The sequence below is a fragment of the Passer domesticus genome, chromosome 1 (assembly GCF_036417665.1).
Source record: "Passer domesticus isolate bPasDom1 chromosome 1, bPasDom1.hap1, whole genome shotgun sequence".
Lineage (NCBI taxonomy): Eukaryota > Metazoa > Chordata > Aves > Passeriformes > Passeridae > Passer > Passer domesticus.
Genome location: NC_087474.1, coordinates 118,987,113 through 119,014,441, shown reverse-complemented (window position 1 = coordinate 119,014,441; position 27,329 = coordinate 118,987,113). Strand labels below are relative to the sequence as shown.

The following is a 27,329-nucleotide window of genomic DNA, read 5'->3' as shown; positions in this document are numbered from 1 at the left end:
AAGCCTCAAAAAAAGAATAAGAAGTTAATAAAAGTGTCAAGACATCATAACCAGACCAGGAATGGTGTTATCATTTCCATTACAGGAGCAAACACCTGCCTCTGAAACCTGCAGAAGTTTTAATCGCTTTCTAAAATCCATGCTCTAAGAAATTACCTCAGTATTTCCTCTCTTCAGAACAGTGCTTTCCTCACACTCATTTTGGACACCTCGCCAGGTAGGTCAATCCCCAACAAAAACCTGGTCCCGTTCTTTAAGCCAAAACACACTCCCCAGGTCTGCCCCTGTGCATTTATTGTGCTGGCTTGCAAAATTTCTCTGTGGACTGTGTGCAGTTAGAAATCAGCAGTATTGTGTGATTTGGGAGTCACACAGGCAGCTGCCATGTCTTCGGGTTAAGCATAAAGGGATTATATTAGATCTGGCAAATGTCATTTATTTCCAGGATTTGAGAAAAGATTTTTCTTATCCCAGTAATTCCAGATAATCTAACTTAAGGATCCTAGAAAGATAAAGCTGAATCTCTACTTTTATACTGAGAGTATCCAGAGCTCATTACGGATTTTGCCAAAAATCACAGATCCTTGGTTTGCCTTACCAGCTTAAAAAACTGCGTCCGCAGACCTTCCAGAATTTTAAGAGAAGACCATGGCAATTTCCAGCTGGGTATGTGATGCTATTCATCCTGCAATCCACAAGTGCTTTCTCTCCTAGTGTGAGCTGGACCTTCAAGCAAGAAACCTGTGTGCCCTAAGATAGCAAGGCCAGGTGATTCTCCAGCATCACATCTATAAAATTAAGGAAATGGGCTCAAGGGAGATGGGCTTCTGCAACCAAATCCATGTGCAGACAAGCTCAAATCACCTAGCTTTCCAATGTCCTTTCTGCAGAGATGCAGCTAATGTTAACACCTTCAAAAGAATTCTACATATTTAACTATCAAATAATGTATGGCATGCATGTGTTAGCTGACTGCCATCCATGGAAGGGGCTTAGCTAGGGAGTCCAGTTAACTACACAAAGATTTCGGAAGCTATGACCTATGAAGAAAGTTTGGTACGTTTTGTACTGACAAGTATTTCCACACAACTCTTGTTCTCTACAGTATTTCACACTTTAAAACGCAATTCAAAACAAAAAGTATGGCATGCATGAATTCCCACTGATCTCACACTGTACCAGTAGCTGTGTTGGTAGAGCCTGAGCTGGTAGCAAGCTCCAAGTGGTTTGTAAGGAAATTCACTGAAGTGTCATTTTCCACATTCCCAGTTGTTACAAGAGTGCCTAGATTCAAAAGACTAAATAGCCTCCTTTGTTTATTACATAATCTGCAGAACTGCAAGCAGAGAGCAACAAGGAAAGCACTGATCCTTCCTCTGAGCACTCTAACATGCCCCCTCTGTCCAAAAGAAGTCTCTCTTCAGGCTCATTGGTTTGGCACTCAGCCGTTCACTTCAGCAGCTTTTTCCAAATTGCAGAGATCCCTATTTATTATGCCCATCCATACAATTATCTACATCTACACACATGTATGTGCTGCGCTGGCTGGGCACATTGAGGCCCATCTGCCAGGCTGGCACTGTGCCCACCGGGACGTTGGTCGGTCCATTTCACTAAAGCGGAACTGTCAGGCGGTGATGGACTTTGGTGGGCAGCCAAGAGCCCTCCTTTCTCCAGGGAAGAAAGCCTCCCAGCGCCACTCAAGTTTGTGTGGCATACCACGGGAGCACGACCATTGGCACGCACGCCAAAGCAAAGAAGATTTCAAAGAGGAAAGAAAAGAGGAGAGCTGACTGGTACTTCAGACTGCGATCCAGCCCTACTTTGTGGAGGTGATTATGGCGGACAATGCTGCTGCGGCTGAGCACAGGCCAGCCATCATTTAACTTTAACTTTGGCACCAATCAAGTACAACAGGGTAATTGTGAGATGACTCAATAGATGTAAATAGCCACTATACAGGGCAATTTGGTGAGGCATAAGGGCATACACAAATGGCCTACAAAAGGCAGCTCCTTCCATGCGCGTGCAGACTTGGTGAGTAACTCCAGCTGCCCTGGAACCCGTAGTCAAGATCAGAACTACATGCATCAGATCTTCAATTCAGCCCAAATCTTTCCAAGGAGGATCATCTTGCACATGCTGCACCCTCTCACATTTGTGTTTAAAGCTGACCTTTACTTTTACACTTGCACTGCGTGAAAGACAGAGGTGGGTCATGGTTTGCATTGGAGTTTTAATCTCTCAGTGACAATAACATGCCAGGAAATGTTGCATTATCTTATACTTTTCTTTTCCTCCTGTCACCTGTGAACTTGACCACTAGGAGCCTGCTTTAGAACCTCTCGATGTGGCTATTCCTCATGGCTGGAACCAGCTTACCCATGCTCGCTGGTGTTAAGCAGGATGCAAACACAGCTCCGCCTCCCTGCACGAGCCAAGATGAACAGTTCAATGTGGTCTCCCTGTTCAATGGGTCTATTCACCCGTAAGTATGACAAGCAAATTCTGGCACTAAACCAGCAGCTCCTCTGCTCCCCAGGAATGCCCAAGGGCAAAATTATATCATGCTTTTATTTAAACCAACATGGTCAAACTTCACTAGGCAGGAGTTTTACCAGTTAATTGAACTTCCACTCACACCCACTGTGTGAGGACTTAGTGGTCAGGAAGAAGTCCCAGCTGAACTTTTGAAAAGCTGGAGACAATGCTGCAAGTTTCTTTCCCCAGCTGAGTTTAATCAGGTCAGAAAAATCTTACATTATGATAATTACATCACAAAACAGTTTATAGACATTTCCGTCACATGACATTTTAATTGCTGTTACCTCTTTAGACAACTAAGCCAAGGCAGAGCTTGTCAGCAGCAAGAGAAAAGAAAATCAAGTGTGCTTCTGAAGTCTGAATTTCTTCTTAAGAAAAATAAGCAGACATCCAGACCACTACATGAGGAAATTCCACATGTATCTTCTACTTCAATTCTGAATGGCTCTTCTGACATCTCTTCCAGCTAAGAAGATTAAAAAAGACCAAATCATTTGAGATATTGCACTGCTTCTTGACATCAATCTGGTGAAAGATTTAACTGAAAAGAGCCTTTATTTTTGTACTTTGTACATTACAGGATGGAATTCTGTTAAGTTGTAATCTCTTGAACAATTATAGAAATCGCTGTATTTCCCTTTACAGGCTGCTCTACCTACACAGAGAGAGCATACCTATAAAAATGCAGCAGCCCCTCTACAATAAAAGGTACGGCTCAGGATTTCCCTCTGGGTCCTTGTGCCATATGCACAGGCATGTGAACTGTCAGCGGTGCTTCTCACACAATCAGTACAAATACAGCGCTTCCAAGAGGAGATGACGTCACACATTTTATAGTAAAGGCACTGCATGAAACAATCACAGTCCCTAGCAGCAGCTGTGGGTGTGCCACAGGTAAGTCAAACAGCTGTGATCTTCTCTCTTCAATGGGATGGAGAGAATACACAAAGACTGGATTTATGTCATTGTAATTGAGGGAAGGATTTTGCCCCATACAAAACACATGCCTCCAGACATTGTCTGTCTTAAGCAGCATGCCAAAAACCTGGCTCAAGTGAAGTGAACTGCATCAGGGCAATTAGTCTCAGATTTGGACATCTCCACACCAGCACACAAAGACCACTGAAAGTTCCAAGTTCTTACAAGTGGCTCGACATTTTATCTCAGCTGCTCAGACCGCTAAACCTTCCCTGCACTGATTTCTCCACAAGTGACACTAGATCTATACATCCACAAGTGACACCAGATTCCATACATCTAAAGAATACAATAGATGCATCTAACTTAAAAACAGATGAAGCATTTACACTTTAATTGGAATTTATACAATTTAGATCTAGATTTGCACATCTTTCCTATATGGTTTTCCGTATGTCTTCATTGTAACAGTTTCCCAATTTAAGGCAATGTGAGAAGACAGAAGGTTTTTTTGCAAGACCACGAACACACACACCCCCTACCCCAAAACCAACACTAACATCTGCAACGATCACAATATGGTAACTGGCTACACAGGAGATTAAAAATATACAGATCAATAAAGTTCTGCTATGATTTTCAAACAGAAATCTCATGCAATTTTTTCCAAACACAGTCCCTCTAGTAGCTTTTGTAATGACATTGGAGAGGGAGACATTGCATTACACTCTTCAAGCCATTCTGATAGTCCCACACATAATTTCCCCCCTGCCTCCCCCCGATTTTCAGCAAAAGTGTCATTCTTGTGCTGTTTGTGTAAGTGGACAGAATTTCAAGCATCTGCTCCCAAATGATTATAAATCAAGGAACCTTCATGCTCCATTAGCTTGAGAAGATAGCGTTATTAATGACTGCTATTCAAGGAAGTTCACAGTAAGTGTCTAAGTGAAGACACCTCTGATGTAAGGCTTTGTTTTGTTTCCAAAAACAGCTGCGTGGGCAAATCCTTCCTCTTGCTGTTTAACATATTTCTGAGGCTACCACTTCTACGAAATATCAATTATTTTCGTTAGCTTAGCAGTTGCATCAGTTTCCTCTGGAAAAAGAAACAATACTGACATTCCACAGCAATGCTCATGAAAAGTCATTAGCTTAACAAATACTGGGACCTATGAAGATGCAACACTGCTCTTACTCTGCCATTCTTTATCCAGTTCCAGAAGTCTGAAAAAGCTGATTGAACTCTAAAGCACAAAAAGTGAAAATTTAAGTATTAGGTTGCATTACGTGGTCTTGAAACTATGTAATAAACGACTGGGTATAGCCTGGCAGAGCTGATTTGCTCCACAGGTTAATACACCATGATTTCCTACATGATCCTAACCAGCAGCCTTTTATTTCCATAGAAGTAGGACCAACTCTGCAAAGAAAAGGCGAGTCAGAGGTCTGATTAGCTGAGTTTTCTGCCTGTTAGTTACTTGCCTAGGTGCACAATGGATGTGAGGCAGCACATGCATGAATACCACACAATACTGAATTTCAAGATAAGAGATCTGACTCATCACTCCACTGCACCAGTTTTATGCCTACGGGGCTCCATGTTCTTCCATGGTGACTCAGACCCAAGACTCCCCTCTCTCCAGGAAAAACATGACAAGTCATGCAGTACATGTCAGACTTACCCATCAACTATAATCCCCATTTGCACTGCAAAACTAATTGGAATGTAACATTCCATACCACTTGCATCTTGCTGTTAAGCCTAGAGATAGGAATATATACAATTAATGTAAAGAGCAGCAGTTTAAAATATAGTCATTGGAATTAACCCTACTACACCTGGCAATACAGTCAAGGAACCCTGTTTGAGAAAGCAGTCCTTTCCAAATATAAGTAGTGCCAATATGGGCATGCTGAGATTAACAAAATGGAATTAAGGAGAAGGAGATTAGTCGCTGGAACAAAAAGTTTCTCTGAAACAGTTCTCATTGCAAGACTGCTGCTTTCACTTTTCTAACCCGAGGCTGCTGAAACACAAGAAACTTCAAACAACTCTAAGGTAGGCATTGACTGTTTCTTCCAAAAGGACACGCTGTGTTTACGACAGCTATTTTTGGCTTTCAACTATAAAAATATAAAACACCATGAGGCCCATTTTCTTCTCACAGCTTCATGTCTGTATATATTCATTGATTTCAGTGCAATTATATCTGATTATTTGCCTGGAATGGAAGTTAGATCAGTGCTGACCCTTATAGGCAATTCTGAATGGATTTATACTGGGCAAAATGTGTAAGAGGAGACAATCTACTCTACAGTCTGCCAGCATCCAACCATAGAAATCAAGGAAATAATTAATAAAGGTATAAACCTTCAAAGCCAAAGCAAACAATTAATCCTTTACCTTGCTCTAAACCTTAAGGGATTGGTATCCAGCAGTTTACCATAAGATACCTTGTGGTTTTTTTCTGGTTTTTAGTCACAGAATCAGTGGGTTACTCTAGAACACAGAGACCACTGCCACAGGTGTCTGTGCAGGATTGGGTCCTGAGCTACTTTGCAGACAGAGCTGAATCTACGATGGTTGATCCTGCACAGTTCAGCCACGCTGGGCCCTGGTGCACACAACCAGTAACACACTGAAAACTGCTTGTGGAAACGATTACACACCACTGGGGAGTCACACAATCCACTTGCTTGTGATGGCAGAGGGCACATGTATGTAATTTTCTATTTACTACCACCACTGCAAGATGACAGCATCTCATTCTGACTACACTTATATCCCACTGAGAGGTCAAGGCAGAAGATGGTATTGTATGTGTGCTTTTCTACAGGAAGGCAAGATTTATTCTGAGACATTCAGTTCTTTGAGATTTATCTCTGTCTTATGAAAAAGAAAAAACAAAATCCACAAAAAACCACAAAACCATCCACTGCAATGAATACAGACTTCGAATAAATGCAGGACCTTGACTTCAACAGGAAGGTGAAACCCAAAATTGTGTCAGTAGGATCATTCTCTTTTGAGGAGCACTATAAAGACATGAACTTAAAATAGACATAGCTCTTCTCTCATGCTCACTTACCCTTTTACAACTAGAAACCAGGGTGACTTAAAAACCTAGCGCTTACTACTCTTTGGTTGCCATAATTTTATTAGTCTGGTCAAGTGGCAGTCACAGATGTGAGACACAACCTGGTATCCAGGTAAAAGTTATGGAAACAGCTCCATAGCTCATGACACTGTTAAACCACAGAATCCTTGCCTTTATTCCCATTATTAAAATACTTCTACATCCAAAAAACAAGGGGAGAAGCAGAGGTACAGCATTCAGATCTGATCAGCAAGTTACAAAACTTCAAACACAACACAATATATTGAAAGCGTACTAGCACCAAATCTGTGATGCTGCTTATATACTTGAGCCTAAGGTGAACCTCTCCTTTTAACATCTGGGTCACCAGGAACGATCAAGGATTACCAGACCGCACTGCTTCCTACCCATGCTTGAAGTACTACTAAAGTACTACCTAAACCATCACCCATGCTCGGAAGTGGATCCAGTGACTAAGTACCCGATTCAGCGGTCGCCGGCAGTATTTCACTTTGGGTGGTAGCTGGTCTCTAGCATGGGAGTGTAGAACAAGGCAGTTTGGCTGCAACGATCGAGATTTTCACCGCCCAGCACCAAAGTTTGCCAAGGAGCCGGTGAACGCACAGGTAAGGCAGTCGCTGCCGCGCTGCGGGGCGCCGTCCTTTCGTCACTTTTACCTCAGCCGGCTGCAAGAGGCGACAGCGGGCGAGCAGGGACAGCCCACCGGGTCCCCAGGTGGTCTCCAGGGTCCCCGGGACCTGCTGCACGGCGCGGCTGGGTGGGCGACAGGAGCGAGTGCCGTGCCGCATGCCTGTGCACACTCGCACGCCGGGAGCGCCTCAGCGGCGCCTGGGGACAGGCGGGAGCGCCGTGCGACCCCACCGGGGCGGCCTCGGCAGGGTGGGGGACGAGGGGGATCTGCCCCCCGCCTGGCCCACCCTCCGGAGGCCGCCCGCCACCCCCTGACCACGGGGCCGATGGGGAACCCCCGGCGCCCCCCGCCCCGCACGGGCACAGGGCAACAGGCGGCTGCGCCCCCCGCCCGGCACCTCGCACCCGCTGCCCCGGTCGGCATCGCTACCTCGGGAAGGCTCCGTGCGCTCCCGCCGCCGCCTGCTCCCGCCGCCGCCGGGGCGGATCAGCTGATATTTACCTGTGAGGTAATGCACGCTCCGTAAGGTCACCGTGCACCCGCCGCCGGCACACGGTGCCAGGCAGGAGGAGGGACGCGCCGGGAGGAGCGGGAGTTGCTCCTGCTCCGCCGCCGCCGCGCACGGCGCCGGAGCGGGGCGGCCGCGCCGCGCAGAGGCAGAGGCGGCCGCTGCCGCTGCAGCTCCTGGCACATGCTGCAGGTGTCAGCGCAGGAGCTGCCCCGCCGCCCGCCCGCCGTGCCCGCCCCGCCGCGATGCGCAGCCGCGCCCGCTGCACCGCGCCGGCGCCGCGATGGTGCGCCGGCGCCCTTCGCAGGCTGAAGCCGCCGCGAAGCCGCTGCCCGGCCCCGGCGCTCCCCTCGGGAGACGCTCCCCCGCCAGCCCCGGCGGAGAGGGGGCGGTGGGAGGGATGACGTAGTGGGGCGTGGGGCAGGGGCGAGGCCGGCCGGAGGGGCCGGGAGCCCCCTCCGGGCCCCCCGAGGGCGCGGCTCCGCCAAGGGGGTGCGGGCGGGACCCCCCCATCCCTGTCGGAGCGGCGGGCGGGCCGGGGGAGCGGCGGGGCGAGCGGGGGAGAGGGATGATGTCATCCCCTTTTCCAGGGGAGGGCGGGGCCTGCCTGCGGGAGGAGGTGGGCGCGACGCCGCGGCTCCCTCAGGAGCGGGCGAGGAGGGGGATGCGCACGGTGTCGGCCTCGCACGGTGCCCGACCGCGCGTCGGAACCAGCGCTGCCCCGGGCCGGGCCGGGCCGGGCCGGGTGGGCGCCGTGCCCGCGGCGGGGGGCGATCGCTCCGTGCCGCAGCAGCGAGTCGTGGGGCAGGCACCGGGGCAAGGCACCCCACCCCGGGCCGGGGTTCCCGGGAGTCCCCACTGTGGGTCCCAGCTCCGGGCGGGGGTCCCCTGTAGCCCGCACCAGCCCGACCGGCGGTCCCGCTGCAGGGCGCAGAGCGGAGCGCAACTTCGGCAGCGGCACGGCCGGCCGGGGAGGTATCGGGGAAGGAGCCCTCCATGCGGGCCGCCGCTGCAGCCCTTCCCCGGGAGCCGCGAACTGCAGGTGCCGGTGGCGGGGCACATGCTCGCTCAGCGCGGCTCGCTGCTGACAGCAGAGGTTGGCGTGTGGGTGGGTGTGCGGGCGCCTTCCAGCACATGGGGTAGCCCGGCTGCCGGGAGTGACGAGCAGCGAAAGCTTCTGCTCATCCTGCGGTTCTCAAAATGTGCGCATTTGGGTTTGCTGGAGAAATGGTCTCCAGCGCTCGGTTTCTGTGACCCACTTATTTTTCCCTAACTGGTCAGATAAGCCATAGGGATTAACCATGTAGGCTTAATACACAGGTACCCGAGAGGAAAATTCAGCACCTTTCAGAGTAGCAGCCTCAGGTTTCCTTTCATCTTCAACCATCATCACCTTTAAATAAGACACAACTATCTGCATTAGAAATGCAATGCCTAGTCTTTAAAGAAACAACATTTGGGACTTGGGTGGGGTTTTTCATCTTCAGTTTTCACGGATTTTCCCATCCACTTTACAAAAACCACAATATGTATAACTCTTTAGCTCTATACTTAAAATCTTGAGCTGGGATAATGTTTAAGGGTCTAAATGCTCCTAATCACATGGTGCCAGGCAGGTTGAAGGCTTTACTTCTACATCAGACCTGTGTTGGGACTGATGCTTTGTCCATTCTGAAAGCAACATGAAGAGACTGCATTTCTGACTGGAAAAAACCCCAAAGAAGAAAATGAAATGAGGAAGGTTTGATCATACTGGAAGCTCAAGCATGCCTGGTTAGCTAGCTAGGGCATTACTCTACCCTCTTTCATGCAAACATTAAGCATAGTAATCCTCATTTAAAAAGTCTTAAAAGGCATCCAGGCAATGCTGGATTCTCATTCTGGTAGCACTTTCTGATACTGGCCTCCTCACACTGCTGGAGCGGTGGGAAGGAGGGGTGAGGAAAAGATGGAAATGTGATTCAGGCATAGTTGGTACCACAGAGAGTGGCGTGCTGGTACCCTCTGGTTTGGTGAGACACACTGGGAATGTGGGAGTGCTTGAGAGGTGACACAACAGGTGCTGTAAGGTATGAGGTCATGGAGGACACACAGGTTGAAATGGGAGCTCAAAATGTCATGTGGGTGATGGAAAGCCAGCAGGGAAGTATTTGTGTCTGCAGATTGTGTCAGTTATGGAAGCTGATTGTTATTATCACAATATAACAGAAGAACACATGGGAAAAGGCAGCACCACAGAGGACGAAATGAATGAGCCTGCAACCAGGGATTTTGTCCCTGTAATGATGAGGTAGAGGGAAGACTTGTGTTCCAGCAGGGACATTTAAGTGTCAGTAACCTTACTGAAAAGGAAGAGTGACACGTAAAACAGATCAGACCACAGGAGAACCTGTCCTTAAAATCTCTGTTTACAGCTCACAGGAGAATATACCAGGAGACCTTGATGCTCAGTAGGGAGTCTAGTGAAGACATTAACAGGACTGAGGAGAGCTCTCTAGGCTGCTAACTGGGAGAGCTGTTATTATAAATTATAGCTTTGAGGCTTTGTCAGGGAGTGTTGCTTCATTTCTTGAAATTATGGGCTAAATTAATCACTGTTTTAACATAGTGCTAAATTATTTGCACTTATAGGCAGTTTTGCCACAATAAATCTTAATCTTTCATTCTCTGGAACATGCCCTTCCAAGGCTGAGTGAGCAATGGACTCCCCACTCCACGGGTCACAGACCTGACTGGGATGGACTGTGCATGGCAGAAGAAGAAATGTTTTCAGGGGGGATTGAGACTGCAGTTAGCAAGCTGCTTTTCAACAGACTGTTGTCACATGGAAGGCAGAATTCCCATAGAAAAAATGCTTTGATTCCTGTCAAAGCATCACAGGAACAAGACATAAGGAGTTGATGATGCTCTAAATGTGGTTAGCAGTCTTGAGACAGACAAGTGTACCTGCCTGACAGAGCTACTACTACATCAGGAAGGTTGTTTTGTTTAGGGTACCTGGTAAATCAGCATATTCTAAGTGAAGCTTTCCTTGAATGTCCAGTTTGCAGGAGCAAAAAAATGTTTCTAGGTTTGCTTGAAATTGATGAAAACTAAATGAAAACCAAGCCAAAAGGGGAAGCCTCTGCAAAGTGAAAATCCTGCTTTTTGGACAGTTTCATGGATGTGCTGATGGTACAAATTCAAATGCAGGGTTGTTAAGGAGCAGTCTGAGTGCTTCCCTACAACTGTGAGATATATTTCAGCCCTCTGTCCCCTGCAGAGAGACATTGGCCTCTGTCTACCAGAGCAGGCTGCTTTCTGCAATCAAACACCTGAAAACTCTGGTCCCCAACCTACATCCCCTACCCCCCATTAATTTTTGTACCTGCAAAGCAGCACGCTCCATGTATCGAGCCTTTGTAAATACCTTGGGGAGCCATTTCTCCAGAAAGCCCTTTATGCCCCTTTATATGGATGCATTTGGATTGTCTCATGTTTATTAGCTTCACCTGGGCTTGTCATCAACACTAGTCAAGTACAAACATTAATCAAATTAGAGGTTCAATCTAGCCAGGCATAAGGTCAAGCTTCTAATTACAAGGTTGGAAAATGGGAATGACTGGGAGTAATTTAAACTTAAAATGTAATTATAGGGCAAATTTAACAACAGGTTCTTTTCTAGTTGCCCTATTATCTTTCTCCTTGAGTTTTTAAGATGTCTCATCCATAAAAAAAAAAGCAGAAGTCTAATTTGCACCTCTGCTGTGTGGCTTGCCTTGTTCCCTTCCAGCACAAGGCAAGTGTCTCAGGTATGGCTAGCTGTTGTTCTGTTTGAAGTTCAAAATAGTTCCTGCATTCCTAAACCTTTTTTCTGTCACAAGGCCTAAACAAGCTGTCCTATCACACATTGACCAGCCCTTCTTTCCAGCCACCAATTCATGAAGGAATTTCCAAAGCTTTTACTGTATATTCTGCAATTTGCATTTAGTAACATTAAAAAACCATGAGATCTATAACAGTCCTCTCAGGTTTTCCATGCTCAGCTGATTTCCTCTTGGATAACATAAATGGCTCTCTAACAACAAAGATGACAGACATGATAATGACATATTTTGACCCAGCAGCACTCCCACCATTCAGTGTCAGGTTCTGGAGTTCCTAATTTCACATCCCCCCACTGCTGAAGAATGAGAGATCACACCTCCTACATCCAAGAGTGTGATGAGAGCAGGAATCACACTAGACAGTGCTGATCTTAATGTCAGTGTTAACAAATCTAATCTGTCCCCAGTTCATCTATCACTGTGCCAACCAGGCATCGTTTTGTATGATTAAGCACCTGTGAAATCAAATAGTAAACTGAATTTGTTCCATTGGGTACATTATCTGAACTGGACCTTTAGATACATCATCATTAGTATGATCTTTGACTTGTTGGAAATGCCAGAATACAGATAATAATGGTAAAAATACTGACACTGTGCATTAGTGGTTTCCTTGACTCATTACAGTCAGAGAATAAAGTCCATACTTCACTCTGGAAAAATGCAGTGCTTAACACTGAGATGTCACAAGGAAGAAGTAGGATTTCTGCTACACAGAAATTAAAGATTTTAGCAGACAGAGAACTACAAAACATTTTATGCACTGTTTTACTGCAATTTTTTTCCTTAATAATTTTATTTATGTGCTCCTTGGAAGAACAAAACTGTGTTGACTGTTTAGCACCAGATTATGGGTTTAATTGGGCTTTCTTAATGACCTGGAAGTTATAATTGTGATTAAGCCTGTTACTAAATTAGTAGCTTTGTTGTAGTTCCGTGAGCTTTATTCAGAATGTGATGGCGGTTCCAGAGACGTCACGCTGAATTAGAAGTATGTTTACTTAGACCTTTATTTGCTGGCAAAATGAGGAGACTATTCACATCTTCCACTTCTGAAGCACTTTCTGGGAGTATGATTTTACTCCAAGAGGAGTTTAAAACATTTTCAGTGGCAAGTGTGACTGGCTATTACTAATGGCTGGGGACACCAGGAGACACCTGCCTTGCTTTGCTTTAGTGCTGCCACGGTGTGACTGCTTCTCAGCTGAGCTCCAACAGGCTCCCACCCTCACCCTGAGAGTCCAGCCCGTCTGCCAGAGAAAATAATAGGTCTGAAGGGAATCTGAGAGGAGTACAACTGTGTGAAAGACTGCCAAATGCATTCCATGGGAGGCTGTGAGAAAGCTGAGTGATTTTTCACCAACCGGTATTCTTTCAAACAATTGGATTTCAGGCTGTCTGAGAGGATAAAAGTGCAAAGATCACCAGTTACAATAGTAAAATATTTAATTTCCTTTTAGGAATTCATGTTAAATAAATTATACATTCTAGAGCTAGAAATCAGCTTTCAAGAGAGTGAAGACATTGTACTAGACAATTATTGTCAGCCAGTATAAGCAAGTTTATAAGTGTTGTTTGTATTAATGTAGTTGCATGGTGCATTACTGTGCTGTTGTGTTCTATGTCCTGAAAATGCTAATGTAACTTTAGCGAGTTTGGAAGCTGGCTATTGTAATGATACTGTGGAACAATATACAGGCTTTTTACAGAGACTTCATTAACGCATTGCTGCAGTCTGTGCCAAGCAGCTAAATATTGTGCAGCATTTTAAAATGGAAGTGAAGTTACATTTGTATCACCTAGACCTCTACATATACTGAGGGAAGTCAGTGGTTCACCTGTGAGGCTGCTGCATGCAAGAATGTGCGATGGGGATTTGGCAACTGGTTTGAATTCCTAACCCAGTCTGAGCTGTGTTGCCCTTGGCACAGCCCTTCCCTTTCTGTACCTCAACCTTTAGCAGGAAAAGGTGGTCGTCCCTTGTAAATGCCCTAAGACCTCCAAGGGAAAAAATGGGAGCTATCCTTGTGGTAGGCAGGTGTATCTGTACTGCCTAAAATAGTTACAAGACATTTATTTATGGGAGCAGACACTTGAAACAATGGTAGCCCACACTTCAAACACAAGCACATGCAGAACCTGAATGTGAAGCTGTACGATCTTGAGAGGATAACAAGTCCATGAATTCATCTACATCTGGCTCTAAAGAAGCTAGAACAGTGTCAGTTGTGTGCACACTATGTTATACATCAGGGAGATGCTGTGTGAGTGAACAGCCTCCCTTCTGTCCTTGTGGCTGCACTGAGCCCTGGCACTACGGGTTCACCTTGCAGAGTAAACAATACTGGGATCACACAAAAGCAACTGCACAGAAAGGAACACAGGGACAAAGGCTGCCTGAAAAGGGAGGATGCAGAAAGGCACAAAATGAGTCAGAGGGAACAAATTGTAATGACAAGTCTGAAAGGATTCTAGAAATGGGGGAAGGCCAAAGGAAGGTCTGTTGCTTAGTGGGGAGTGAGACAAAAAAGGAGGTGACATGAAGATTGACACATTCAGTGGTTTCCAGTCACAATCAAGGTGGTACCCAGAAACTTAGCATGCTTCATTTTAACAGCTGTGTAGAAAAGTCAAAAATCAAGGACAGGAAACCTTTTAGACATTTAAAGAATGTAGAAGTCAGTCAGGCCCACTGAGCTTTACGCTGGCAAATTTAAAGCACTGTAGCGGTCTTAAAAGCACTAACAGTGATCTTTGACAGCTGCTAGAAGAAAAATCTCAGTGGATAAATGTAGTACCTGTCATTAAAAAGGTGAACATTAAGAAAATGGTGACTTTCAGGGGAGTCAAGCTAGGACTGTCACTAAGAAACATTTTGAAGCAAGTACAGTTTGTTCCTAAACAGGCAGAATACAGTGAGGCAACAAAGACTTTTGACAAATAAATCCAATTAAATAGATCTAAGCCCTTCTTTAGGATCAAGAGCCTGGTGCCATAGGCACCTACCCCTATTGCTGATGGTGACATGATGTCTCTGAGCGGAATGCAGGAGGGTGCAATGCTTTCCCCTTGTGTTTTGACAAGTTTTTACCCCACAAAACACTTAATGTCTGCACAAGTTCATCCCTTCCTGTGGGTGCTGGATTTACTGAACAAGTACTACAAAGATCCTGCATACTGGTTAATCCCTCCCTTCCCTTTGACTGGGGTCTGGGGGAAGGTGGTCAGTTAAACCCTGCTGTGTGTTGTTAGGAGAAGTTAATCTGCTGCCTGCATAGGTAACGCAGCAATTCAATCTACTACAATCTAACTGCAAGGGTAGTTGCACAATCTAACTGCAAGAATACTGCAAGGATAAACTGTACACTGGGCATCCCTGACCTGGCTGTTGGTGTATGGCAAGTTCAGATGTGAGTAAGGCTTTTTAAAAGCTCTTCATGTAGTCCTGCATGACATTGTTACATGCCGAAATAAAAAAGAAAAAGGAAAAAAAAGAAAAAAGAAAAAAAAAGAAAAGAGGCCAGGCTAAAATCGCTCTGCAGTCTGGTAGGGGCATGAGTGGTTGAAATACCACTTGTTCAGAGTAATTATCAATGATTCACTGTCAAACCAGGGGAGCACTGTAAGTGAGGTCCCACAAGGGTCTGTCTGGGGTCAGTTTTACTTAGTGCCTTCATTAATGACTTGGATGGGAGTAATGATTTGTATGGAGGGTAAAATTTGTGGATGACATTGAGGTGGAAGGCTTTGTGAGCACTTTGGCGAACAGGATTAGAATTTAAAACAATCTTGCTACACTGGTGAAATGCTCTGAAATCAATAAGATCAAATTCAATAAAGAATGTAAAGGACTCCTCTTAGGGGGGAGAAGTCAAATGCAGAGGTGTGAAATGGAGAATAGCTGGCCAGGCAGTGGTACTGGAGCCAAGGCTCTGGGTCTGCAGTCAGTCATGAACTGAGGATGAGTCAACGGTATAATGCTGCTGGAAAAACATTCGCCCCCATAATGACTTCACTGTCCCATGAGCTGAACAAATGTAATTCTGGTGAATATAAGGATAATTACTCCGTGCTACTCAGCACTAATTATTCAGGTTGTGTGCCCAGTTTGGAATACTATAAGAAAAAAATATAAAGTAAAAATAGCTAGAGAAGAGGAAGAGGAGTGATTATATTTATTTAATCTAGAAAAAAAGAAAAATAAGAGATGACCTGGTAGCATTCTTCACCTGTGGAAAAGAATTGCAGAGAAACGTTAAGTCGTCTCCATGCCAACAAAAAGATGAAAATTGATTTGCAGCAAGAGAGATGCATGTTAGATCATCATTTTCTCAGTATATCTCAGGATTTGAAGAGGTTTAGTAAAGAATTCTCATTATCAAAGTTTTAGAAGAACAAGATGGGCAAACTTCATTCATGAATATGGTGCAGAATTGATTCTTCCTCTATGGAGATAGGACATTTATGTTCCTTCCAACCTATGTATCTGTGATTTGAATCTAACACCTTAAATTGCTAGAGACAACATAATTCTTAATTGCCTAATGCTGCAATTCAGTATAAAAGTGTGCAGTCAATACAAAAAAGTGTGAATCAGTTAAATTCTGAACTATTGCAAAGCTGATATACCATAATATTTTGTTATGGCACAGCTCCTTCCACTAAAGGGCTCAGTCCTAAGAATCTTTATAAAAGTCTTTGTATGATTATCTTACCTTTACACTGGAGAAAAAAAAGCTCCTCACATTGGCATAAAATTGAAGGATTTCTCTTCTTTGTGTATTACAGGCATGCACAGAAACCTTTCTCATCCTGGTGATGTGTGTCATTGGCTTTTTTCACTTCTAGGTGTGGACTGAGTCCATCTAAACCCCAGCCTGGATCCAGCTGCGCGTGTGGAGGGAGGCGCTGTGAGAGCTGCTGCTGCTGCTGCTGCGCAGGGCGGTGCGTGCCAGCTGCTGCCCTGCTGCCTCCCGCACACTGAGGGAGCGTGGGCAGCTCGCCCCGCTGTGCCCTGCTCTGCTCGGGCTGCAGCAGCTGAGGAGCTGACCTGCAGCCTCTCTGGAGTACTGTTGTGCAGCTCTGATAATAGCATCATGAAAGGACCCAATTTATTTCTGCTGTGTACGCTCTGTTCCAGTATTTTGCCTCCTCTTCTATTCCCAGAATCCTTGATTTGAGAGTACGGGAAATGCTGTAAAACCAAGCAAGATGTCAGGAAATTCTGCTTATTCATTCACTGGTTGGTTTCTCTTTTTTCCTATTACCAGCTGTTTGGGCTTTGGAGACCAGGTGAGTGTACCAAGAGACATTTGGGGTCTCTGGCGACTGCTGCAGAGATTTGAGATTCCCAGCTGTTTATGCAGAGTATTGGGCTAGGAAAAAAGTCTGTCAGGTCTTCAGCAAGAAGCCTTCTTCTTACCCTAAGTTTAATTTTCACCCTTTATCCTTGAGGGATAATAAAGGAAATGAGAGAAAGGCTTTAATTTAGGGGCAGAACCTGAGAGCTGCAAGGTCAATTCTCCTTTGAATCAGTCTGGGCCATGGCTAGGTGCCTGGCTGAGGGGTCAGTCTAGGGTTAGGGTTAGGGTTAGGGGTTTAGTCCCAGGTTCAGTCAGGGAAAAACACAGAATGACCTCCTGCTATAGGGGAAGCTGGTCAGAGACTGGGCCAGTTTGAGTTGGAGTTCAGATTAGAGCAAGATGAGGAGGAGCAGAGTGATAGTGGATGTGGGGCTGGCAGGCAGCTACCAAAGGAAGCTGAGGGCTGCAAGAGGAATTTGTTTCTGGGGCACAGCTAGTCTTGACCCTGAGGTGCTCCTGGAGGGCTGTGGCTGGCCTTTGGGACAGGAGGTGCAGCAGAACCCAGCATCTTTGGACAAAGCTGACTGGGAAAAAGTAGTAATTTGAGGGTGCTGGAAAGAGCCCAGAGCTCAGGCTTGAATTTCTCCTGGCCTCGTGGAGCAAGGTTGAGATTGGGGTAAGGAGGCCATTAGGGCTTTGTGAAGGAGAAACAACCAGTCCCTTCTGAGCAGAATCCTGTGGTTGGCACCACAGGGTACTCTGCAGAAACTTGGGCTCTGCTCTACACCCTTTTTGTAACTCTGACTGCAAAAGCTGGCAGAGCGAGCTGTGAGGACATGAGCAAAAAAGACAAACAAGGCGTTGGTCCTTTTGGAGCCCAGATCTCATCATGGCTTCCACTCCTCATACCCCCACAGCAAATCACCCTAATCCATTCTGTAGCCTGAGGGGGTATCCTGGGGCTGCCTTCAGCCCTGCCTCTGCCTCTTGTCTCCCTCTTCCCTTCTTTCACCTTGACCTTCTTTCTTACTGTAGTCTCAAAAGTGAAGTCTGGATAAGTGCAGGTGGTAAGGGCTGGTCTAGATGTGCTTATCCAGTCTTGTGATAACCCTGCCAACCCTTATGTCCACTACAATCATATAGTACATAAGAGAGAAATCACCTGATCTTCAGCTCTGTAAAGAAAGAGAACAGCAGAAAGATGTGGGAGTCTAGCAGCAGCAACTCTTTGGCTTTGGAGAGCAGTTGGCTCAGTCACTGAACAAAGTGGATTTAATTTTATGAAGAGATTGCTTTTGATGGAGACACAGAACTGCTCACTGGGGGAAAGACTGGATAGTTACATCTGCTCTGAGAAGTGGTTAGAGTATTCCCCATCCAATGCTAGTGCTAGGTGTGCATTATTGGTAGGTAGTGGAAAGAAGGCTCTATTTTCTCTAACAAATTGCATTAAGATTACAACAGAGTGGGGTGAACGTTCAGTATCTCACAAAGCTAAGGTCAGCTGAAGTGCACAGCATTTTATATTTTCTCTTGTGAACACAGAGACAGAAACAAAAAAGTGGAGGTCCAGGGATTGAGTAGCATTAATGTCTGTCAGCAGAAGGAACAAGCTGGTTAACAAGGAGGTCAACACCTAATCACAGAGGAGCTGGTCTTCTTACCCCAGAGAATATCCTCCCCAGCCTCTGCAGCTCTGGCTGAGAGCAGCAATCTCCTCCTTCATGCTGAGGGGCACTGAGTCCACACCTCTTGGCTACAGAAGAGAACATCTCAAAAAGAAACTTTTTCATGGATAATACTGTTGACTTTAGTCATAACACAGACAATAGAGACTCCATCATCTTGCTGTTCATGGAAGAAAAGTAATAGGATTCCTTCACTTCCTTGATTTATGGAGGAAATGGGAAAACCCTGATTTATTAAAACAGAATAAGTATTTCTCCAAAATAAAGAACTGTAGAACTTCACTCAGCCAAGCATTTCTCAAGCTACAAGAACACAAAAAAAGTAGGAAGAGACTATAAATCAAATAAATTATTTTTTATATCTCTTCTGTAGCTATATCGGTGTCTTCCATCTGCAAGACTCTCCTCTTCAGCTATTCACTTTGCAGAACAGATACATTTGAAAAGCTGGCTAAATTGAGAAATGTGAGGCTTCTGTTTAAAAAATTCTCATAAAATCCTTACTTTTTGAATTGCCCAGCAACCAGATCAAATATTTAATGTAAATTGCACTTGTTTTGTTGAACTCTGTACTAGTCCAGTAACAAATTATGGTGAATGTAATTTTTTTTTCTTTTGTTCGACGGGGAAGAATTTCCCCCCGAACACAGATTTTGCTCAGACTCAGATTGTAATTTGTGTAACATTCAACTGCCAGTAATAGACCACTTTTCTGATAATTGAACAGAAATGACAAAGTACAAAATCAAGTAACATAATTATTACACTTTATTGAATTAGGGAAAATGAATTAAATAGAATATTTGATCGTAGAAGAGCAGGAGGAGAAGAAAATACACAAAATGTTTCTTCCTTGGTAGCAGCACTTAACCTTTTTGTATCTTCTGGCAAGCAGAGAGGAGATCTGTGACTGATAGAAGAGAGGTTCCTCTGTTCTTCCACCCTCCTCTTTTTATTTTTTGCAGATCAACATATTTACTTCCATTTCTTTTTTTCCCCCTTTCTTTTCAAATGAATTTCCTTTTTTTTCTTTTTAGCATAACCACACCTGAAAATCTGGACTTTCACCCAATGCACTTTTCTTGAAATGGGTCACCTTGAAGCTCTTCATCCATGGGCAGCTCTCAACTTTCCCTTGCTAGATTGCCTTGTTTTCCAAGTCCTAGACCCCTCTAGGGATTCCAAGACCCTGCTATTCTTTCTTTGCAGTTCTTGTGGAGTTCATGAATGGAATAGCAGGGAGAAACATGCACATGACTAGCTTGGACCCGAAGCCAGCTTCTCTCTGGAATGACTGTCGCCATGTTTATGGGGTGCTGGGGCCAAGCAAGCTTTGCTAGAATCTTGCTGCATCTTCTGCAGCCACAGGAGTGTTTGTGTCTCAAACTACTTTGAGTTTATGCCAGGCTCATTGGTTCTGCTGGAGAGCCGCGGAACAATGGTTATCCTTGTTCTAGAGCTGAGCTGGCTTCTTTAATTTGCTCTGGAAGCTAGCACATGATTATGGAAAAAAGAGAAATGAGGGATGTGTTTCCTAACAGCTGAGTTGAACCTGCTATTGGGAAGGTTAGCCTGGAAGCAGCAGTATTATCTCCATTGTTATCAGCCAAAGATGGGGTGGGATTCTTCTGTTTTCTGAAGTTTCCTAACACCACACTGATGAGGAGTTGGCAGCACACGTGTAGAAGTGAGAGGTTTATGTACAGTATCAATAATTTCTAGGCAGTTAAAAGTTGTACCCTGTGGTAGATGTGTACCCAGATCTCATATGGGTGTTTGTGCATCAGTGAGATCATTTACAGGAAAACCTTCCTTGGGATTGTCCTAGCACCTGTTCTGGCCATGTAATAGTGTTAGAAGCAGGTCACAAAGTACAATCAGAAAATAATGTCACAAAAAACCTTGGGAAATAGCAATAATAGAAAGAAAAACACATATAAGACAAAAAAATTATCCACCATGGTGCACATTTCAGAAACAATGAAAAATACATTTAATTTAGCCCTCAAGTATTCACAGGACACTAAACCATAATTGTTCAGTGCATTGTTTGCAGTGAGAAGTGGAGACAAATAGAGGGGAAACCCCATTTGGTGGTAAGGGAGTATGTAGCTGTGAGTAAACTGTGCTGACTTTCTTCTAGCTAGATCAGGATTCATGTTCCTGAACAGTTTTGGGACAGATGAAATAGGTGAGGCTGCGTACTACAGGGACTGTTGTCTCTTGTGTGGAGAAGACACATGGACACAAAACTACACAAAAGGAGAAGGATATCTTCAGATATTGATATAATCATGTATTCCCTACCTCCAGATATGTTGATTCCCTAAGCCATGAGTTCAAACATGACTGGTAACAAGTTTTGTAGCGATGTCATGATCTGTGGGGTGTCAGCTAGGAGACACAACTCACCCATGAGAATTCTGCTGTTACCAATCCCAGTGATGATATGAAAATAAGTCCCAGCGTTTTTAGCTGCTATTAAAGCCTGTTTGCTAAAAGTTATAAAACATCCCTGATATTTTCACATCTCATGGAGACATAGTGCTTGAGATACCAGAACTGTGGTACATAGTTTTGCCTCTCCTGGAAGAATGTTGTTACCACCAGCAGTATGTTATTTACAAAGCCCTGCTTATTTGTGAGCTCTGCATTATTCACAGATCCATGGCAGCCCTAGTTCAGTGGCAGTGAGTCACAGAGGACACACATTTTGTGTTTCATTGTGAAAGTGTGGACAACCTGGGGCTGGGCAGCTTCTACGGTGCATCAGCTGAACTGCTCTGAAGGAGGGAGATTATACATAACAGGGTAAGACTTCACAGTTCATCAGTTTAATAATAAAGCTGATGGATTTTAAAGGCTTGAGGACTAATTGTCTTAAGTTTTGATTCCAAGAGAAATCATGTGAGGCCCTAGGTGCTTAGCAACTGGGAATTGAAGTGCCACAGCTGGAGGATGAAAAGCACTGAAGTAGGACAGCTCACGGATGGCTTCAGATTTGTTCTAGAAGTTTGGAAGGGATAACTTTGTTTGCACAGACTGCATGCCAGATCAGGTATTTACTTTCTCTTAAGCACTGGTACTGGATGAGGAATAACTTAGAGATGCAGTATAAAGTGTCATCAGTGTGAATCATGTGTTGGGTGCTCCAGCTAACTGGGCAGAAATGTAATTTCCTCCCTGATACTGATCAGCTTTCTTTTCTCATGTGCTGTAGTGGCCCAATATTAATAACACAGCATCAGAGCCTTACAGGACAGGAAAAAGATTGAGTAACCTTAACAAATGGGTACACAACCCACCAGAAATCACAACAGAATTTGGGTATAGTAGTTTCAATGCTCCAAGGTGATAAAATAAAGCTAAGACTTTGTGTCAGCTGATCAATTGACATAGATTATATATATTATGTGACTTAATATATGTCATATAATATTTAATATTATTATGTATTTATTGTAATTATTTCAGCTTCATTTAGCCTTTTCACTGTTACCACTTCTAGAACCGTAGGGATAATTGTATCTTAAGAAAACAAGTAAACTTCTCCATGTTTGACAAACTGATATGTCTGTTGAAATAAGAGTCCTTTTCAAATCAATCACATCTCTAAACATGAGGTGGTGGCTGATAACATGCTTACAAAAAGCCTTTTTAAGTTGTCTGGCAGATCTAGCCCCAGCTTGTTCAAATATAAGAAAGCAAATTGGCTACAAAGAAAACCCATTCAAAAATTTTCTAGCAGGGACTTTGGTTACTACCCAGTGTAAGTTAAAATTAGGTAATAGGAAAAACAAGGAAATAACAGGCTTTAATAATGTTAGGCTTAAGTTAGTATTAGTCCACTTCTTACTGGAATAACAAAACCTTAGCATAGGTTAGTTGGATAAGTTGAGCTACATGAGAACATAGATTTCAGAACATTGCTTAAGTCACATTGTTCCATGATCTCTTTCTAAAAAATTATAACTCTCAGAGTCTTCAACAGGCTGACAAAGGTAAGGTACTTTTTAAAGGATCAGAACTCAAATAGACTAACAAAACTGATTTAAAGACTGACCTGCTTAACTATGAATGTTAATTCTTAAGTATAGGTAGATTGCATTTAGCATTCATGCAAAGCATACCCTTCCTTACCACCTCCAGATCTTTTGTAATTACATAAACACTGCTGACTTAAATAATGAATATCCAAGAGTGACAGACTTGGCAGGAAACACAGACCTCACAGCAAGCTATGAGAATCTTCTTGTGCATGCACAGCTTTTCAGGGATTTGTCCAGTGTATGCATTAATGCACTGTATAATTGTGGTCATGCTTGCTTGCTCCCACACACCTCCTCCCCTAAATGAAGACAGTGTGCTTCTACTGCTGCATCTTTCAGAGACTGCAGGATTTGCAGGCAGAGCTGAGCCACACTCTCTTTGCAGATTACTCTCTTCACCTGGACACCACTGCTTCTGTGTTGGAAGTTCCCACCTGGGAGCAGAGCTAGCAAAGGGGCTCTTCAGATTCACCTAGGCAAAGGCAGCTGGTTTGAAACTGCACTGTGCTAATCTTGGAGAATTTACACCAAAACAGATTGAGCAGTGCTGACTTATTTGGCTGCACCTGGTGATGAGCTGGATGGGACCCTTGTGCCAGTGGGTGGTTACATGTAGGGAGCCACAGTAGCATCTTCAGGTGACAAAGCTGGAGCCAGAAGAGTGCCACTGCCAGTGCTCTCAGCCTAGGGGTGGTGACATTGTGTCTGTGCACTCACCTACCATGTAAAAGTACATGCTTAAATCAATTTTGTTTTGCTCCTCTTCAGTGTTCTGAGCCTCCCTATCAGCAATTCCTTTAGACAACTGTAAGTGCAGAAAAGGGCTGGCAAAAGGTTTGTACCACATTCACCAGATTAACCACTTTGAAACTGTTTCCTTTAAAGTACAGCAGCAGCTATTATGTTGTCTTGATTTAAGGCAGCAAAATTGAGCCCTTAGGTAAATATGGGAGTATTAGTATGCTGCCTTTTAGTAACAGGCAGCAATACCTGGTGGTTTTCTTAGTTGGCATTATTGCATGAATGTATATATATGATCGGGTCACCTGAGTGACACGGACACAACAGTATGGAGGTAAGTAACTTTAGCCATGTACTTATGGTTTTTTAGCAGAACAGCTCAGATAATACCAGCAGAGAGATGTAGTCCACAAATTCTTCTTCCATGTGGCCTGCTTTTTTATCCCAAAACAGCCCCTTTGGGCAATACTGGACAAGCTTTTAAGATTAATCCCACCAAATGCTGACTGTCTGGCACTTAAATCCAGCAAAGATTTTAGCAAATGGTTGCCATTTTGATAGAGAACAAAATGTAGTTATCAACAATCTACTGAGATATAAGAAGAAATAACAAAACCATTATTCACTCTATTCACACAGAAGAATATTTAGAAGCTCCCCCAGAGTCATTTGATGGCTTCTTTGTACCCCTTTTTGCTGCAGTAGGGTACATCTATTTTTTAAGACTGGAATAGATTTGCTTTCCTGGATAAAAACCTCTGTCTTCCTACTATGTAGTAGAAAGTATTTACAAGTATTTAGTATTTACACGTTTAGTACTTGTATAATACAAACCTTGTCTTTGTGCAGTCCTGACACCTGTATAGAGGATAGATTTCCTAATGGATGTCTTTATCAAATGTAGTTGTCTCTACAATATTATACTGCAGGATGATAATAAAAGGGATTAGATGGCCTCAAGCTTCATTGGTGACTATCTGACAAGGGAAAATTTTGGAATTAAAAAAACTCCACAAGTTAGTTTCACACTCAGGATTTCTACACATGAGAGGCTTTCCATTGAAATGAAATGCTTCTCTTTAACTGCTTCACATTATCTGCTCTGGAATAAGTAAAGATAAAGAAGCATTGGGCTTTTATCTTGCTATAAGTAATTGTTTTGTTTTGGTGGTGATTTCTTTAAAAGTACACCTTCAGTGCTGTGAGCTAGAATTTCATGTTCCTTGGGACTGATGGGTACAGGATATTTTGGAATTACATCACTGGAATTAGAAGCATATTTTGTTACTGGTTACTGTAAATCTAAATTTTCTGTATCCTTTAACGTAAGTGTAAAAGTACCATGATGTGTCTTTTGCCACAAGAGCTCATTGCTCTCTGACTGTGGATTTGTGTCTCAGGACAAAAACCTGATTGATGTGCATAGATACAGGACATGGTTCTCCCAGGTACCCTGTTCCTGAGCAGCAGCATTGTTGTTTAGGCTGCCCCTTGTGTGAGGACACGAGGCTTGACTCCATTTTCATCAGAAGGCTGATTTATTATGTTATATATTATACTAAAATACTACATTACAACTATACTAAAAGAACAGAGAGAAGAAGATCAGAAGGCTACAAAGACAAGAATAGAATAGGAATCAATAACAAAAACCTGTGACTGCTCACAGCCTTGGCACAGGTGGCTGTGATTGGTCACTGATTGAAAACAATCCACATGGACCAATGGAAGATGCACCTGTTGCATTCCACACCAGCAGATAGTTATTGTTTACATTTCTTTCCTGAGGCACTCAGCTCCTCAGGACAGGAAAAATCCTAGTAGAGGCTTTTTCACTAAAATGTCATAGCTACACAGCATCTTCCAGTTTATGTGCACTGGAGCTTGCCAAATCAAAGATCTGTAAGGGACCTCAAAGTTCTTTTGAGTTATCCCACTATCCCCAGGTTCAACTGTCCTATTTCAGTCTTGACTCAAGCCTTCTAGAGACCTGCACTAGGAAGAATCCCCCAGCAGCAGAGTAAGGAAGCAAAAAGTAAGAACTGACACTTATCTCTGAAAACTTCATACTGGGTATGGCTCTTCCCAAGACCAGGGAATGCAAGAACAGAAGTACTTCTGTGGTAGATTAAGTCAAAGATCTGGCTAACCCAACACTGTGTATATAACATGTTGAAATTGGGCACATATGTTGAAAAAGGCCTTATAGGGAATTTCTCCTCCAATGGAGATGGCATGCAGACTACCTTTTTGAATTACATCAATAGGTCTATTTTTTATTAACTTTGTCATTCCTTTTTAAAACTGTTTAACTTTTTTTCACCTGCAGAATATCCTTTGCAATTAAGGTTCATCATTCAAATCTGAATGGAAAAAAACCCCAAACCTTTCATTTTCTTTATTAGAACTTAGAACTCAAAAGACCTTTGAGTATTGAATTGGGGAAAACAGTGAAAGACTATTCCCTGCTCACCTTTCACAAACCATTTGGAAGCTGAAAGTTCCCATAGAATTTAGTCTGCCATCATATGGGAGCCACTCTATGCATTTATTGTTCTGACAGCTTTCTCCTTCCTTCCTGTGCTCTTTGTGAAAGTGAGTGATCAGAATTATGTGCTGTAGCCAAGTTGGGAATGCATGATAGATTTTTACAACTGTATGACCTTTTTTACTGTTATTTTCGTCTGCTCCCTTTCTGACAATGCTTAATATGCAATACAGTCTTTTTGAACATGAAAAATAGCTCCAAATCCCCTTTCCTGAGTGGAAATAGCTAATTTATGTCCCATCACTATGTATATACAGTTCATATAATCAGTGTTACATTGAAGCAGGCACCAGCTTCACATTGTCTATATTCACACTGTTTCATGCGCTGTTTTGTCACCAATTAAAATACAAGAAGAATCCTTGTTGCAGGTCTTCACAGCCAGCCTTACTCTGAATACACTGCTCTGCAGACATTGCAGCCTCACTCTCTACCCTTTTGCTACATAACTTTTAAACATGTGGTACAGCACCAGCCCTAGCATAGATTTCCACAGCAGTATCTTGTAATCAATGCCTGTTGCAAAACCTGGCCATGCCTTCCTGGTTTTTATTGCCACTTTTTAACTGATGTGTGTGTAAGTAAGTTCATTAGGACACCTCCTTTCTTCTCAGGAGGCTTAGCTTCTTGGAGAAGCTTGATGAAAACTTTGGCTATCAAAGTATATTATGTCAAATAAATCACTCTTTTTTTTCACATGCTCACTGACTTTTAAAAAGACGTTAATATACTGGTATCTCAAAAATTCCATTTATAATAAGCACCTCTATTTTTCCCCAGTGTGTCATACTTTGGCTTTATTTCTGCTAAACGTGTTCATCATCTTAGTTCCTACTGTTTTACCTTGTACAGGCAGAGGAGGGAATTCTGCAGCAGAATTGCGATGACCAGTGATGGCTGAATGGCTTCAGACTGTCAAAGGCTATTTTTCTAGAAGTAAGGACATGGGAAACTCAGAGTGTTCAAAAGTTTGGCAACGTGAAGGAAACCTTTCTTTGGACACAAAACCCCCAACCCTGTGTCACCATTACTGAAGAATCTACAGCAGGACTGTAGATTTTCTCCTTAAGAATTTTAATCTAGTGCCCTGCCACTCAGGGTTGCTCAACAGAGGTCTGAAGACTTTCAAGACAGGCTGAACAGCCCATAGGATGCTCTCCTGAGCAGCAGATGCCAGCAGCACACAACCTGAGATGCCTGGCACAGCTGCCACAAAGAGGGAAGAGGATTTTTAAATACTGTTTGAAAATTTTAAATTGCAAAGCTTTCTTAAGATGCAAAGCTTTCTTCAATTTTTCTTTTTTTTTGCTTTCTCTGTGTATTCATGTGAGTATTAAAATGGAATAGTGCACACCAGCCCACCAGGTGCAAGGGGCTCTGTGTGATGCATCAGAGGGATCGTTCTGCAGCCTGT

General features: G+C 43.8%; 1 protein-coding gene and 1 long non-coding RNA gene across 5 annotated transcripts in view; one reads left to right on the top strand and one right to left on the bottom strand.

The window, feature by feature from the left end:
• The window catches only part of DTNA (dystrobrevin alpha), a 233,019-nt gene extending 225,054 nt beyond the window's left edge, over positions 1-7,965 (bottom strand). Inside the window, exon 1 of one of the 4 annotated variants that reach the window (XM_064385449.1) lies at positions 7,714-7,965. The gene's annotated coding sequence lies outside the window, so the exon portion shown is untranslated. Of the gene's footprint in view, positions 1-2,828; positions 2,971-7,641 lie in introns of those variants that run through there. The other 3 variants (XM_064385378.1, XM_064385398.1, XM_064385408.1) reach the window with 3 other exon arrangements.
• LOC135278778 (uncharacterized) overlaps positions 6,610-27,329 on the top strand; it is a 39,409-nt gene continuing 18,689 nt past the window's right edge. The window contains exons 1-4 of the long non-coding RNA XR_010346189.1: positions 6,610-7,186; positions 16,435-16,878; positions 21,241-21,388; positions 21,476-21,635. This is a non-coding gene — a long non-coding RNA (uncharacterized LOC135278778). The remainder of the gene's footprint in view (positions 7,187-16,434; positions 16,879-21,240; positions 21,389-21,475; positions 21,636-27,329) is intronic.